This window comes from Copadichromis virginalis, linkage group LG5 (assembly GCF_057382275.1).
Source record: "Copadichromis virginalis isolate Kocher_CV1m ecotype Utaka linkage group LG5, C_Virginalis_male_GT1.1, whole genome shotgun sequence".
Taxonomy (NCBI): domain Eukaryota; kingdom Metazoa; phylum Chordata; class Actinopteri; order Cichliformes; family Cichlidae; genus Copadichromis; species Copadichromis virginalis.
The window spans coordinates 9,111,150-9,119,917 of record NC_140622.1 but is presented as its reverse complement, the minus strand read 5'-3'; the positions used below and the strand labels follow the sequence as shown (position 1 = coordinate 9,119,917).

Sequence of the window (8,768 nt, the reverse complement as noted above, 5' to 3'; positions counted from 1 at the left end):
TGCTCAGCACAGTAGCTCTCATTCATACTATGACTACACCTTTGTAATTGTTGTTCCACAAAGGTAGGAGCTAAAATGGGTCACAGCCATTGACACAAGCTTAAAGCTAAATGAGGTGCTACAAAGTATCATAAAGCCTATGGTTGCTACTGCCCACGGAATTTAGTTGATATTTGTGAACCTACAGTCCTGTGAAAAAGAAAGTACAGCCCATGACTCAGTATCTTATAACAACCTTTAATAGCAATAACTTGAAGAAAGCCATTGTTGAGGAATTTTGGCCCACTCTTCCTTGTAGTTTTGCTCCAATTGACAGAGGTTTCCAGGCATTCATTCATTCATGCATCTCTCTGGAGATCCCACTACAGGATTTCATGAGTGCAGACTGGACCAAAATCTTCACCTCTGTTGGTAGTGATGGTGTAAATCTCCTCCATTTGTGCAAACATGCTCTGTTTGGTTTTTGCTTAATATGGTTCTGTGCATTACTACCAAACATCTCCACTTTGGTCGTGCCTGCTCCAGAACTTTTGCATTTTTGTATAGATGCAACTTTGTAATCTAAGCTGTGTTGCCATGTCCTATTTAGAAAGAAGTTTTCTCCTGGCATCTCTTACCAACAAGCCATACTTGTCCAGTCTTTTGTAATTCTACTGCCATGAACATTAACATTTAACTTGCTGACTGAGGACTGTTTTGTTAGATGTAGATCTTGGGGTTTTTTGCAGGTTCCCTGAGAACTTTTTCTAAATTTGCTGGCACGTCCACTTCTTGGGAATTGTGGAAAATGTGGCATTGTGTCAACACATACCGCAGTGCTCCAGACTTGCAAACTGCTAAAACAACTTCTTTTGTAGTAGTGATCACACTTGCCGATGATCAGTAAATGAAGTGCACTTTATTATCAGCAGCATGTGAAAAGTAAGGATTTATCACGGGGATGCATATAAGTCTGCCTGTACAACTCCTAATACACTGTAAACACTGCAATAGTTACATCCTTTTTGCACATGCTCTACAGTAAAATAGCGAATGACAAAGTTCACAGGTTAGAGTCAAATATCAATCATATATATTCCACCTCTGTAATATTCTTTGTCAATATTCTTGATAGCCACCTCTGTTAATTCTTGATATTTATAATTGAGCATTTTTTAATATATTAGTGCTATTTCTTAAATTTGTAAAATCTGTAATAAATTGTATTATTTTAATAGTTTAGTCTGTTACTGTCTTGGATCAACTGTAACCCACATAATTTCCTTAGGGATTAAAAAAGTATTCTGATTCTGTCACCAATTTCTTTTTCACAGTCATGCTTTTATCACAACTTGGTTGGATTACTGTAACTATTTCTATGTGGGTGTTAGCCAGTCCTGCCGGTCTCAGGTTCAGGTGGTGCAAAAATGCTGCAGCCCAACTTTTGACTAGAATATGGAAGAATATTACCGATGTTTTATTGTTATTCAGATTGCTGCCTGTCCATTTTAGGCTTTATTTTTAAATGATTTTGTGTGTTTTTCAGTCCTTAAATAGCCTTGCCCTGTCTTATGTCTTAGAGCTGCTGTACTTGCACTGCACCCCCTTTCCTTGTCGCTCAGATCAGCTAATAAACAGTAATATCTCCCAAATTGTGGAATTCATTGCTATTTTACATTAGCTAGTTCTGTTCATTCCTTTTTTCATTATTTCTTATTTATTTTTCATTATTCATTATTACACAGCAGCTATGGAAACATTAGAGTCAATAAAGATGAATAGACCAAATAATTAATGTGATGATCTGTGAAATAACTATATATGTGACAATAAGACCTAAAGATTAGTACTACTAAAAGCACCAAAAGTACTAATAAAACAAAAATAAAATTCTCTGCAATTTTCGTTTTCATTAAATCTCTAAATGCTTTTCTTTCAACTGGAAAAGCTATACTTAATATGGATATTACTTAATACAAACCCAATTCCATACATGTTGGAATATTTTCCATTTTCCATGATTGCTGTATACTTTTGTTTAACAGTCAAAAAAGTAGTATTTCAGTAATTTCACTGATCAACTTAATTGTGTTTTGTAAAATATACAAAATTTGTACATGACTACTATTAGAGCAAACACAAATGGTCATGTCTAAACGAAAGAAACATATCACATATTATAAACAGTCTGACCTATTAAGCTTTAACTTTACAGTCTTTACATTAAACATAATGAACAAAGAAAAGATCAGAATTATTTTGACATTTCCACCCTCTGAAAACTAAACTAAAAAAACTAAAGCGGCTCACTTGAGCTAGAGAATGAATCACTTATAGAAACAAGGACACTATAGGAATGCATCCAATCTATCAGTATTCACAACTTATTGTACAACAAAGGAACAGTTGCTCTGTTTGATTTTTAAATGCTGATTGAAAAAACACCATGAACGAATATTACATTTGGCCGAAGGAGGAATTGTTGTTTTAGCCATCCTACTGCGAGCAGCAAAATTATTATTTTCATATAATATAATCATAAAAAGAATTTAACATTGTGACAGGATAAAGCGTTTATTCTGATTCCTGCAGATCTATATATCTGAAGGTTTTCCCCTCACATAATTATTTGCAGCACCTCTCCGATGTACATTTTCTTTAGAAACATATCACTTATTAATCTTGTATCACTTTGTGCCTTCAATCTAGGGGATTTTAAAGGAATAGCCTGTTTGGTTGTGCAGATTGTATGGTTGAATTTAAACTCAGTTTGAATTCTCTTGTCATGAAAGTATTATTACAATCACTCAACATTTCCTCTGTTTTTTTTTCTTAGCTGGCCAAAGGACTGATTGTGTCTTACCTGTGAAGGAAAGAGCAAGCAGACTCTACTTCCTGTGAGTATTCAATCAGTGTGAAACATGCTTGTCTTTGGCCTTTGTGATTTATTGCATGCTATAAATGACTGACTGACTATAAATTACTGTTTTTCCAGGTAAAGGAACTGTGGTAGCATAATCTAGCCATATCTGTATGTTCTGTCCTAGCAATTCTCAATTTACTATTTTTTAAGTATTTAAAGTATTACACTTTTTAGGTTTGGAGAAGTAAAAACATGTAGTCTAAAACATGCAGTCAATAAATAAAGACACTTTAATGTTGTTGTTGCTATGCTAGTCAAAAGGGGCTATTTTCTAACTTTACTTCCCTGATGAGCTAGTTTGCAGATTAAATGTGAAGGTAAGTCTATTTAAAATACAATTTCCCCCCAAAAAATATTAGTGTAGTTGTATTTCAGTAAAACAACTTGTTTACCAACATAATCCCCAGAAATTTGTTTGGTAACTAAAATGTATATATCTGGATAATATTAAATTATTAGGATAAGAGGCCACAATAATGACAAATTATATAAAGCAATGTGTAATTGTGATAGAAACATTTCGTTAATAGTAAAGAAACCCAATATAAAGTTGCTTAAATCAGTTTCCCCATCCTCACACCTCATTTTCTTCCTCCATATTTCCCATTATATGTTTTACTCTAATATTGTTGAGTTGTTGTAGCAAGGTGAGATACAAACCATCTGTCAGACATACAGTATTGATAAATGATATTAATTTTAATTCATCCAGTAAAAACAATTTACATTAATTATCACAGCATAAAATGCACACCCAAGCTATGCTTACAGTAGAGCGAAACTGAGATTACACCAGATTACGACATGACTGACATGAAAAAAGTACATATAAAGCAATATTATTTTGAAGTTTTACTATATTTCTCACCCCAATTGCGGGACATGAAAGCTAAAGCCAGTATTAGCGTTGATGTTACAGTGTTACTGAGAAAAGTAACCAATCACAGTATTTTACTAAAAGTAAACACCCCTTTACTTTAAGGTTGTGCATACTCATCACATTGTACCGAAGGTGTTTAACCTACTGTAGATTTACATCTAAATGTACTGACTTTACCTCAATGGATGGCAATTTGATATTGGTAGCATTCCCCCCTTACCACATTAGCTGCAACTAGCTTGCTAACTTTACAGCAGTTTTGGAGCTCTAGCATCTTTCACCTCCTCAGCGGCCTCACGAGCATCATTTAGGAGCTGTACTTAACGTAACCCGGATGTTTCTTAAAAATGTAAAATGGAGCTAGCAGACATTACCTCATTGGGTAATGGCTCAGGTCCTCTAGAGAAAAAAAATCAACTCAGGAAATCATGACTGCTTAAAGGATGGTTCTGTCCTTCTTTGTAAGGTTATCTGAAACCTTCAGCTTCAGAAAACTGGTAGGAACATTTCCAACTACACAACTGATCACAAATTATGGCCTAACCCTGCCGCATGAAAAGCAAAAGTTGACAAAAGACAGCTGAGAATTCTGTATCTTCTTTCCTTGAGCATCTATAAGTATTCACCTCACATCTGAGGTCTTTCTGGTCCTTCCACGCCCTAACTTCATGTACAGTTCTGTTTGCTAAGTCTGTATTGAACTGGCAGGGTGTTAGCTTTCAATATTCTTCTCCTACTCAGTGTTTGTATTATGCACTTGTACAATGAGTGACAGTCTGCCACCTGAGCTGCAGCACTGCTCACGCTCCCTTGTGGCTGATGGGATTTAAGATGGACTGTAATCTGAGATCAGGTGGGTTTGTGGATATTTACAGCTTGGATAAGATAAAACAAAGACTTTGAAGCGACAGCTCTACAGTGAAGGCATATGTTGATATTAGCATTAGCGTACCATATAATTACTGAACAATCAGGAAGTGAGTGAAATCAGGGATGTGTTTTCAGGCTGTTGGTACTTTGTGCTATGATTACGCAGTCTTTACCTGGCTCTGTGTGATGCTGAATGTTGCGTTTATCTTGGTTGTCCTCCCTGCTCCAAAAAAAGAGGAAAAAATGCCTTAATTACCTCTCGCAAGGCTGGCAAAGTTAATTTCTGTAGTCACATATTTAACCAATTACTCAGAGTGTAATGAAGTGGAACGTGGTTCACTGGAGTTCACAGGACATCCCCCACCCCACCTTTTATTCTTAGCTTAGTTTGGCTGTTTCAGAGTGGGAAAGGTAATCTTCACTAAATGTTAAACCAGGCAAAACTTCACTCTGGATACACAGATTTATCCGTGTCAGTACCCATTCCTCATGTAATCATTTTAGCACCGTTATCTCAATATCATGGGCAGTGGGAGGGAGAAAGGTGGGGGAAAGGACATTATCTATGCTGGGTGTTACAGTATTAGGGATTATCCTTGACAGATAGTTTCCCTTCCAGGCACCATTAGCTTGGCCTCATCCCATTTGGTATTTCCAACACCTGCGACCACCATCCACTGGGCACAAGAATTATTACCATTGTATTTTTTCTAGGGTATATAAATTAATCATGGGGATCACAAGCAACTGCTTTAAATTTCTGGACTGTGACCAAGAAACACATCCTCCCTGAGGATGCCAAGGACCTATGCATCATTAAAAGAGACTTGTGCTGTCTGAGACAGGAACAGTGCCCGCTCCCTCACTTATATACCTTATGGGATTGGGGCCTCTGCACTACGCATAAATAGCTACTGTCTATTGCTAAATGTGACCAGAATCCTTGAGCCCGACTTTGAATGGTGAACAAACGAGGGTGTTTGCAAGTGGACAGAATAAAGTTGATCATCCCAAAAGTGAAAGTGGACAACTCGACATAAATTAACATCTGTCAGCGAGCAGAGCAAGTCTACTAATGACTTTAGGCTGCAGGGGCTTGTTAGGCAACCTCTCCTATTGGCTTTAATGGTTTCATATCCTCACAATCCATGAAATACCAACGACTCTAATTCCTAATCTGGTATCTTTATATTGGCAAATGGCCTGTCTTTGACTCACATGCAAAAATGAATGATGGGAGGATTAATATAGATAATGCAGTCCTATCTACAAGTTATACCTCAAAGAGTGCAGCTAGATCTTCTTATACGAGCTTTCAAATCTCTGAAACTCTCTAAGCAAGACCTTTAAAAGGCACGGTAGTAACTGTCAGTGAAAAGCAAAGAAGCAAAAGATCTGCTTTTTCAGTGTTTTCATCCAAGTCTAATTTGACTTGTTCTGAGTTCTGCTCACATGGCACTTAGCAAGTGTGTCTGAACTTTAAAACATATTGATTAGGAATTACTTACAGGTGCTGGTCTATAGCAGCATTGATCACAGATAGGCGTTTTGACAAAATGTCTGGAAAACATTTCACATCGATTGAAAGTGTCTTCTGGGCCAAAATAAAAGCCTCGCATCTAACTGTAATTACCATATGCAGCTTGGTGTCATTCATTTAGAATCTCTTCATCCAGCACCTTAATCAACATATAATTACCTCAGACTCTAAAGTAGGCTGAGAATAGCACAACGCGAGGCAGTTTATTGAAAGAAGGGAACATTTCACACCTCAGAAGCCTAAGTAGGTCAAAAGACTGGCTTCAGTTGTTAGATGGATAAAGTTTCTTCATTGCATTTCTGCACAACAGGAAATGCATCAATCTAGTGAGTCTCATAAGGAAAGACATCAACCACAACTTTTATTGATCAGTCCTTCCGTATTTGATTGAGACTCATGACAAGGCTGTGGGCAGGATGACAAACAAAAAGGCTGAAGGTTAAAAAAGTGGAAACCAAATCAATGATGATGCCTGACAAGACGAAGCTTGGATGAACACTACTGAGCTCTCTCAGAATAAATAATAGAGAGAAGAAAAAATTGACTGCATTTCCTCCCTACACGTCCATTCTCCCTTCTTCTATTCATGATTTGTGGACATTATCTGTTTTAGCGCCGTTTTTTTTTTTTTTTTTGTCTTGATTAACTGCAGCTAGCAATCGTTGATTCAAGTAAGGTTTTCAAATTTATTTATCTCCAAAATTTACAACAACATTGCCAGTCTAACAAACTTCGCCTTACAGTAGTTACCCTAATAAATTTTCTCAAAGCTGTGTAGCAGGGATTTTTGAGTTACACAGAAGACTACTAAAGAAGAAGACTGCAAGAGGCTAAGTTACCCTCGAGGAAACCCTGCAGATAACACTATCATCCATGTGCTCCTCATGAGTGCATGTGGTTTGCACTTGTCTGAGCAGCACTCAGTCAACCTGATCGTCAGTAAAACTAAGGTGAATGTACAAGTTTTAACTGTTCTTGTTCACTGTAGTTAGTGTTGTACGCATACAAACACAGTTTAGCTTTCAGTATGCGTTCCCTCTTTGCCTTTGTGGCATTGTTGTACAACACTGACATTTTGTTTAATCACTGGAAATGTATCAAACACTGGATATTAGATGTAATAATTCTCCAAAACCACATTTAATACCTCGATTGCTGTTTGTTGACACCTCAATATTATATTGTTTAGAGGGAAAGTAAAAAAAGAAAAAGAATTTTTTTTGCCACAGGCTTGATCACTCAGTCATGCATTTTCATTTTACTTGTTGTCTGACAATAATACAGTTCATTTTAATTTGTTTTTTGAAGCAGTTGAAGCTCAGTGGTTGAACTTTCTTATTTGACAGTGGTTTATAAATACAGCTGTAGCAGAAGAACCTTGATTCGAGTGGTTATGGCATTTCCCTTCTATAGGAAAAGATCTGTTTGAAACTAGGAGGGTATAGTGTTTATACTTTACTCAACTCAAGGCGGGAATACATCTCATCTGAGGTAGATTGCATCGTAACAGGAAACTTCAAGTTGCCTGAACTTTAGTCCAAATGTGTTAAAATATGCTCATTTGATATTTGGGGGGGTTCTTAGGATTTTTTTTCTTCTTTTAGTTATTTTTTTTAGAGCATTTAAACATTCCCTTTGCTGCTGAAAAAAACCCCCACTTTTAGTAACTGGTTAAAAATCCTTTGGCAGAGAGTGATAGCTCTAACGTGGAGGAGTCTTGGCAAACCAAGTATTTCACATTGGTTCAAAGAATTGTCTTTATGTTTACCATTAGAGAAAATTACATATACTCTAAAAGATAAACAAGAAATTTTCCAGAAAATTTGGGGGCGCTACATCCAGTATATTGGGAATAAAGATCTATCTGGTTTGCTGTGTGAGACAGGGACAGCCTAGCTATTCCCTGTACAGGACCACAATCATATGCTGCAATCTGAAAATTATTCTTTAAAATCTGTCAGAGGTCTCATGGACTCAAGTGCTTTCATTGAATGTACCTTATGTTTTGTTTATTGTGTAAATTTGTTTGTGTATGTACTTTATATATGTATATATGTAAAACTTTAATAAACATAATGTTGAAAAAAAATCCTTTGGCAGCAACGTCAAACAAGCATTTAAAGCAGCTGCAGAGCAAGACTGCATGTTCAAGAGGAGTTTGGGGCCATTCTTTACTGCAGAGTACAAAATGAGCAAATACTTATACCTGGAAAAAAGAACTCGGCAGGTTTTCTGACTCTTTTTAATTGAGTTTTGTTTTTTACATACAAGTTAAGCTTTTATAAGTTAAACAGTGTGTTAACCGTTAGTCAGTACAATGTAAAACTTTCTTGAAGGCAAAATGTGTGGTAAACATGTACTTAATAAATCTTGGGGGGTCAACACATCCGTATCTCTTATCATATGGCAGGCGGTCTAATAATGTTTGGGGTCAGAGTTCGATTTGGTACATTTTTAGGTACATGTTGTGTAAATGCTGTGTCAGCTTTGTGGATTCTGCTTTGCTTTCCATGAACGGAGAGTCAAATATAGTTAGCAAGTTGAACAGGCAGCCTCCTGACAGTGATCCAAAACAT

General features: G+C 36.6%; 1 protein-coding gene across 1 annotated transcript in view; it reads left to right on the top strand.

Annotated features, from left to right (window-relative positions):
* Nucleotides 1–2,837: 2,837 nt before the first annotated feature.
* The window catches only part of cntn6 (contactin 6), a 70,423-nt gene continuing 64,492 nt past the window's right edge, over nucleotides 2,838–8,768 (top strand). Inside the window, exon 1 of the mRNA XM_085455758.1 lies at nucleotides 2,838–2,876. The gene's annotated coding sequence lies outside the window, so the exon portion shown is untranslated. The remainder of the gene's footprint in view (nucleotides 2,877–8,768) is intronic.